Source organism: Arachis ipaensis, chromosome B6 (assembly GCF_059453495.1).
Source record: "Arachis ipaensis isolate K30076 ecotype BB chromosome B6, ASM5945349v1, whole genome shotgun sequence".
Classification (NCBI taxonomy): domain Eukaryota; kingdom Viridiplantae; phylum Streptophyta; class Magnoliopsida; order Fabales; family Fabaceae; genus Arachis; species Arachis ipaensis.
Genome location: NC_142441.1, coordinates 14,295,548 through 14,303,967, shown reverse-complemented (window position 1 = coordinate 14,303,967; position 8,420 = coordinate 14,295,548). Strand labels below are relative to the sequence as shown.

The window sequence follows — 8,420 nt, the reverse complement described above, 5'->3', positions numbered from 1 at the left end:
GGTAAGCCATATGGGTATGTAAGCTCAGTGAAACAAAGGCCTCAATCATATAAGTGCATGCATACATCAAACAATGGAAATATAGAATTAATCAAGACAAAGATCACAATTTTAGAGAGAACAACACACACCAAAAATAAAATATTGGTTGATAGAATGCAACCAATTCAAATAGGCTTAAAATCTCATAGGTTTTGTGTGTTTGAGCTCTAAACCATGTTCCAGTATAATATTCCTTCAAACAAGTTTATCAAAAATTTTAAATCAAATTAGTGAAATGTTATAAAAATTTTATTGAAAAAGAAAATATTACTTTAACCAAGTGGTGGTAAAATATGCACAAAATCAAACAAATATGCAATCAAACATGAAAATGCAACAATGAACAAACAAAGAAAATAAAACATTGGTGTCGAGAAGGAAATAACTAACCCACGGAAGTCGGTATCGACCTCCACACACTTAAAGATTGCACCGTCCTCGGTGCATGCTAAGATGTGCAAGTGGACAGGCTACTACAACTGATGCTTTTTCTCCAAAAATTGTGCAGATGGGCTTGTCTATCGCCCCATGTAAAAGTTTTCTGTTTCCCTTCCTGGTGGCCATCCTGAAAGAAAAAGAGAAGAAAAGTAACCCAAAAACAAAGATAGAAAACAGAGAAAATATGGATGGGTTAATGCCAAATAATGAGGGTCTCAATTACATGGTAGCTAAAACATGCAAGTGAGAAAATAGTAGAAGCAATTGGCATATCAATAGTGTAAAAATTACAACAATGGGGAGAGGGTGTGGGTAATGCAAGATAGTATAAGTGCATATCAATGCAAATGGAAAGCAAGTATCATGAGAGAGTGGCATTGACTTATGAATAATAATACCCAATCAGAATAAAATAAATCATGAAGCACCAGAATAATTCAAGAAAAGATGTAACAGTTGAATAAGAAAATTTAACACCAATAGAAAAATAATAAATTTAGAAAAGAAAATAAAAATATGCACAAAATTAAAATGCAATGAATGAAAGCGTGCAAATAAATTAAGTAAAATAGAATGGAAAAGAAGAAGGATGAGAAGTTAAAGAGATGAAGAAGAAGAAAGTAAGAAAGGAAGAAAAAAGAAGGAGAAAGGAAAGAAGAAAAGGAGAAGAATGGAATCTGCGAAGCGACGCGTAAGCATCGCCCACGCGTACGCATGGGTGTGCAAAAGAAGAGGCGACGCGTAAGCGTCGTCCACGCTTACGCGTGGTTGAGCAAGAATCCTAGTGACGTGTAAGCGTCGGTCACGCGTACGCATGACCACTGGTTGTGCTAAACGCACAATACCAGCACCAAGGCAGCACAACTCTCGGCCAAATCAACCATTGACGCCGATCTGGCAATTCATGTGTACGCGTCGCTGACGCTTATGCGTGGGGTGACTAAAATACGGGTGACGCGCACGCGTCGCCCACGCGTACGTGTGGGTTGGCTCGTGCGCAAGGCACCCTTCCTGCACAGCTCCCGCATAACTTTCTGTACGGTTTAGCTTCGCATGTGACGCGTGCGCGTGGTTCACGCGCACGTGTGGGACGCACTTTTCTTTCTTTATATATATATATATATATATGCAGAATGCAGAATGCAGAATGCAGATGATGATGCAGAATTTACGAATTACACTGATAAAATTAAAATAAAATAAAACTAAGAATAAAAAGAGACTATCATACCATGGTGGGTTGTCTCCCACCTAGTACTTTTAGTTAAAGTCCTTAAGTTGGACATTTGGTGAGTTCCTTGTCATGGTGGCTTGTGCTTGTACTGATCCTTGAATCCCCACCAATGTTTGTAATTCCAATGGCCTCCGGGATCCCAAACTAGGCGCATACAGCCGTCAAGCAATCTAAAGTAAGTGACAAGGCCCCAAAAGTGTTTATTGTTGGAATGAATTCCGGGGTCCCAAACCTTGCTTTTGCACCCGTCTTTGTGATGATCATCATTGTTCCAACCGGGTGGTAAGCAATCCGAATTCTCACTGAGGCATCCAAACAGCTTCCTAGACCCATACAATTTAGTATTCTTCCAACCATGATAATTCAGCTGTGAGCTTCCTACCACAATGAACCTAGGATTGTGTTGCCAACCACTAACCATCTCCCTCTTACTCTTATAGCCACAAAGAGCTCTAAGTTGCCCATCCGTCTCAAGCAAAGCATATTCAAGTGGGCTAATTAAGCTTAGAGATGAGAGATTTACCCACTTGAATGAAGGGATGGATGGTGATGGCTTTGGGGGGGGGGGAGGTCTCCAACAACCTTGGCAAGGTGATCTCCAGCTCTATTCCCTTGGGCTCTTCTTTGACAACTACCACCTCTTTGCAAGCTTCTTCAATATCAACCTCTTCCTCTTGGTAGCTTTCTTCCAATTCGATCTCTTCTTCATTGTTCACCAAGGGCATGGGAGGTTGTGCTTCTTCTTCTTTAATCTCCATGTCAAGTCCAATGGGAGAGGATTCAAATGTAGATAAGAATTCATCAATGATTGAATCCATCTCTTGATCATCCCCTTCAAAATCTTCAACCATGATATGACTTGGAGGTTGTACACCCTCCTCAACATCAAATTCAAACTCCTTAGAAGGGGGCTCTATGATTGGGCTTTCCCATGGACGTTCCGCATCTCCTAAGTTTTCGACCACTTCTTCCTCTTCAACGATTACGGCTTCCTCCAATTGTTCCAATACAAAGTTATGCTGCTCACTGTCCACCGGAGTTTCTAGTGTCTCCTTCATGCTACATTCGTCATTAGATTTTCCACATGAAGCCATGGGGGTTCCTTGAGTGTCCGATCGTCGGGAAGCTAATTGATTTATTGCTTGCTCCAGTTGATGAAGGGTTGCATGAAATTGATCCACTATTTTTTTGAGACGATCCTGTGATTTTTGTTCTGCTTGGATTGCATGATTAGGATCATATGGCTCTTGGGTCGATGGATATGGACATGGTGCATATGGAAGTGGTGGTTCTTGGAAATAATTGGATTGGAATTGGGGTGGTTCTATATATGGTTCATATGGCTCATAGGGTGGTTGATTGGGTGGATAGGGGTTAGGGTCATAAGGAGGTGAATGGTTGTAGGTGGCTTGTGAGTATGGTGGTTCAAAAGTATGTTAGGGAGGTGGTTCATAAGCATATGGTGGGGTTTGTTGGTAACTACAAGGGGTCCACCATATTCATCATCTTGGTACGCTCCCTGGAATGGTTCTTGACCATAGTAATTTGGTGGAGGTTGGTTGTCACGAAGAGGTCCACCATAACTATTGTCTTGGTATGCATCATAGAATGGTTGTTGGTTATAGCGCATTGGAGGGGGTTGTTGCCAAGAGGGTTGATCAAATCCTTGTGGCTCCTCCCATCTTTGATTCTTCCAACCTTGATGCTTGTTCTCATTATAGCTTCCATTCCTTACAACAACATTAGAACCAAATTTAAAGCCAGAAGGGTGAGAATTCATAGTAGCAAAAGAAATAAAAACTAATAGAAATTAATGAAAATAAACTCCTAAAACTAGAAACACTAACAAAAAAAAAAGCAAATATTTACAATAACCAATAATAAGGCACACGTTTGCAATTCCCCGGCAACGGCGCCATTTTGACGAATGGGATTTTCTGCCAGTAAAGAAATTCACCAATAAATTCTCGTTGTAAGTATAGTTTCTAAACCAACAAAGAATCCTTTCGTACAAAAACTTGTTTGTTACTAAAGCAAACCCAATAAAATTTATAACCGAAGTATTCAAATCTCGGGTCGTCTCTCAAGGAATTGCAGGGAGGTGTGATTTATTATTGGTTATGGAAGATTATCTTTTTGGGGTTTTTGAATAATGAACAGGAAAAGTAAATTGCAAGAATTAAAGTAATAACTAATAAAGCTCTTAGCAAGGTATGAGAACTGGAAATCCCATCCTAGTTATCCTTATCACTTGTGATGAGAATTGTTCCTTACTCCCACTTAGTTAACCCTTACTAAATAAAAGAAAGTCAAGTGGACTAATCAATGGGATTTCTCAAGTCCTAGTTAACTCCTAAGGAAAGACTAGCTTTAGAGAAATCAAAATCAACCAGCAAATTCTAATTATCAATCAACAAAGGAGTTTGATAACTCAAGTGTCACCAATTACTCAACCAAAGCTAAGAATGTAAAAAACTAAATTAAAATCATAAATCTGAAATACCTCAAATAGTATTAAATAGAAATTCAAATCTAACATGAAGAGTTCATAAGCCAATTTGGCAACATAAGTAATTACCAAGAGAAATAGATAAACCAAAGTACTAGAATAAATAAAAGTAGAAGAGAAAACTAAATTAAAGGAACATTGAACCTGAAATTGAGAAGAAGTAATCCTAAAACTAAGAGAATTCCTAAATCCTAAAACCTAGAGAGAGGAGAGAGCCTCTTTCTAGAAAACTACATCTAAAATCTAAAATTGTGAATAATGAGAAGTTGTCCCCATGAGTGAATGGATTCTCCCACTTTATAGCCTCTAATCTGTGTTTTCTGGGCCGAAAACTGGGTCAAAACTCGGCCCGAAATCGCCCCCAACGTTTTCTGTTATTTCTGCAAATCGCGCATGTCACGCGTACGCGTCAAGCACGCGCACGCGTCGTCTAGCAGAACTTCAATCCACGTGTACGCGTCAAGTACGCACACGCGTCACTGTAAAAATCTCCTGATCACGCACACGCGTGAGCCATGCGTGCGCGTCGATGCTCGCTGGTTGTTTCTTTTATTTCTTATGCTCCTTCCATTTTTGCAAGCTTCATCTCCATCCTCTAAGCCATTCCTGCCTTACAAGGCCTGAAAATACTGAACGCACATATCACGGTATCGAATGGTATAAAAAGGGAATTAAAATATACAATTTAAAGGCTTAGGAAACAAGTTTTTAATCATAGAACAGAACTAGGAAGGATTTGTAAAATCATGCAAATCATATGAATAAGTGGGCATGGACTTGATAAAAACCACTCAATTGAGCACAAGATAAACCACAAAATAGTGGTTTATCACTCCTTCTCCCCCATGGTGATTCGATGGTAGCACCGGTGGCAGTGACGCCCACCACGCCGCCTCCCTTTTCCCCCTTCTTCTTCTCTCGCGGCTCCCTCGCTTTCTAATTCCTGTTTCCCCCTCGAGCTCCCCCCCCCCCGTTTCTTTTTTTCCTTTCTGAATGTATGTATGTGTTTATGTTTTATGAAATTAGGTTAATTAGAATTAGGTTTTAATTTAGGAATTTTAAGTTAGGATAAAATATATACAAGTAATATAATAATTTTACAAAATATTTGAGATAAAAAAACAATTTAAAATTTAAATTTAATATTGTAAAGATTACTTTTAAAACGCATAAAATTTTATTCATCAAAATTTAATTATTGTTGTTTATATTTATAATTTAATTAATTTCTTTTAAGTTTTACAAATTAAGTTTTAGTTAACATATGATTATTAATAAAAATTATATATTAATCTTTTAAAAAAATATAAAATAATATTTATAATTTTTAAAAATTAATAAATATAAACAATATGTAAAATATTTTAATTTTTGAAACAAAATAAAATTATTCTGAAAAGAATTATATAAACAATTTTTTTTATTCTCAAAGTGTTTAACATTTTGAAATAATTTGTTGGTTATAAAATATACTTACATTTTGTTACAAACAATATTGAATTTTGTGACAAATTAATTTTTTGTTACAAAAAGATATTTTGTTACAAAATATTTCAAATTTTTGCAACTATTTTATTCTTTATTACAAAATATTATAATATTTTGTAATAAAACAATAGTTCGTTACAAAAACTAACATAATTTGTAACAAAAAAAATCATGTTATTACAAAATATTAGCATGTTTTGTAACAACTTATAATGTTGTTACAAAACATTATTCTTCTGTAACAATCACCAATTATTATTACAAAAAAATTATTTTTTTGTAATAATTTTAAATTTATTACAAAATTTTTGTTACAAATATTCTATTTTTGTTGTGATAAGAATGGGACGTGGATGCCCATTTTCTATGTGAAGCTCACATTCTCAAGAGAGAATGTATTTAATAAAGGTTGAAAAATGGTGATAATTTATGTGTATAAATAGGGGATGCATCCATCTGAATACACACACAATAATAATAAAAACACCCTTTCTTTCCTTCATATATTATAGTTCTCTCTTTCTCTATCTATCCGAAGTTGTTTTACAACACGTTATCAGTACGACACTCTGATCAAATTTTTAGGAAGACTCAGGTAACAAATTTTCATTATGTCGAAGCTCTCTCATCTTGAATTCAATGCTCTTGATATATCTTGGAACAATTATTTATCATGGATATTAGATGCTGAAATCCATCTTGATTCAATGGATCTTGGAGATACCATTAAGGCTGAAAATAATGCATCCCAGAAGGATAAAGCCAAAGCCATAATTTTTCTTCATCGTCATCTTGACGAAGGATTGAAAAATGAATATCCCACATTAAAAGATCCTGCAGATCTTTAGAAAGACCTTGAAGAAAGGTACAATCATCAAAAAATGGTGATACTTCCTCAAGCCCGATATGAATGGACGCACTTGCGTCTACAAGATTTTAAATCCATAAATGAATATAATTCTGCAATGTTTCGAATCACCTCACGAATGAAATTATGTGGGAAAAAGACAACTGACCATGATATGTTGGAGAAAACTTTCTCAACCTTCCATGCCTCGAATGTGCTCCTGCAGCAGCAGTATCGAGAAAAATGGTTTAAAAAATATTCTGAGTTAATTTCTTGCCTTTTTGTTGCTGAACGCAACAATGAGTTGCTATTGAAAAATCATGAAGCGTGCCCAGCTGGCGCCACCCCATTTTCCGAAGTAAATGTGGCAAATTACCCCAAAAGAGGTAAATGGCAAGGTTTTAATAACAAGAAAAATTAAGGAAGGAAAAGGAATTATATTAAAAAAAGAGGATCTCACCAGAAGTGGGATAAAGAAAGAAATATCGGGCAGAATAAATCAACAGAGGATAAGTGTTTCCGTTGTGGTGGAAAGGGCCATTGGTCACGTACCTGCCGTACCCCAAGGCACCTAGTTGATCTTTACCAGGCATCTTTGAAAAGGGACGACAAGGGAAAAGAATCGAATTTCGTTTCAAATGATGCTGAAAATTCCACCACTCATTATGATGTATCTGATTTCTTTGAGGATCCTGAAGGAAATATTGGTCATTTGATCAATGATGGAATAGTTTAATGTGTGAGATTATTAAGTATTCATGTAAATAAATAATGTAAAGAACTTATTGTTAAGTTTTATTTTCTATGTATTTAAGTTTCAAATATGATGTATATAAATAATGAAATATTAATGTTTATGAATTTTGAAATCATTAAATATGTCATGTTTTAAAATAAAGTTTTAGTATATGACAGTATTTTTATGTGCAGTATTTCTTAGAAAAATAATTCCGATCAAGTATTCAATTTAACTGTGCATACTACTCATTTTATTATTTTTTGTCTTTGAAGAGAATGACAAGGATATGTAATGAAGATGTATGCCTTGCAGATAGTGCAAGTTCGCACACTATTCTCAAAAGTGATATATATTTTACCCATCTTATGCCAAAAGAAGAATGTGTTAATATTATTATCGGCTCAGGCAATGTGATTGAAGGCTCCAGAAGAGCTATAATTTTGTTTCCCGGAGGAACAAAATTCATAATAAATAATGCACTGTTGTCTACCAAGTCTCGAAGAAACTTGTTGAGCTTTAAAGATATTCGGCGAAATGGATATCATATTGAGACTATGAATGAGGGAAGTCATGAGTACTTATGTATCACAACTCATGATTCAAATAAAAGGGTTATATTAGAAAAGTTGCCCTCACTTTCATCTGGGTTATATTATACTAAGATTAGTGCAATTGAATCACATGCCACTGTAAACCAGAAGTTTACTAGCTCAAATGAATTCATAACTTGGCACGACCGATTGGGTCATCCGGGAACAACCATGATGAGGAGAATTATTGAAAACTCCCATGGACATTCACTAAAGAACCAGAACATTCTTAATACTAGTGAATTTTGTTGTGCTGCATGTTCTTAGGGAAAGTTAATTTTAAGGCCATTACTAGTAAATGTTAGATTTGAGTCCCCTGAATTTCTAGAAATGATTCAAGGTGATATATGTGGACCTATTCATCCACCATGTGGATCTTTTAGATATTTTATGGTCCTGATAGACGTATCTTCGAGATGGTCACATGTGTGCTTATTGTCCTCTCGCAACCTGGCGTTTGCGAGATTACTGGCTCAAATTATTCGATTAAAAGCACAATTTTCAGAAAATCTAATCAAAGCAATTTGTCTTGA

At 35.8% G+C, this 8,420-nt stretch overlaps 1 pseudogene; it reads left to right on the top strand.

Annotated features, from left to right (window-relative positions):
* Positions 1-6,322: 6,322 nt before the first annotated feature.
* LOC148554677 (uncharacterized) lies at positions 6,323-7,294 on the top strand (annotated as a pseudogene).
* The last annotated feature ends 1,126 nt before the right edge of the window (positions 7,295-8,420 follow it).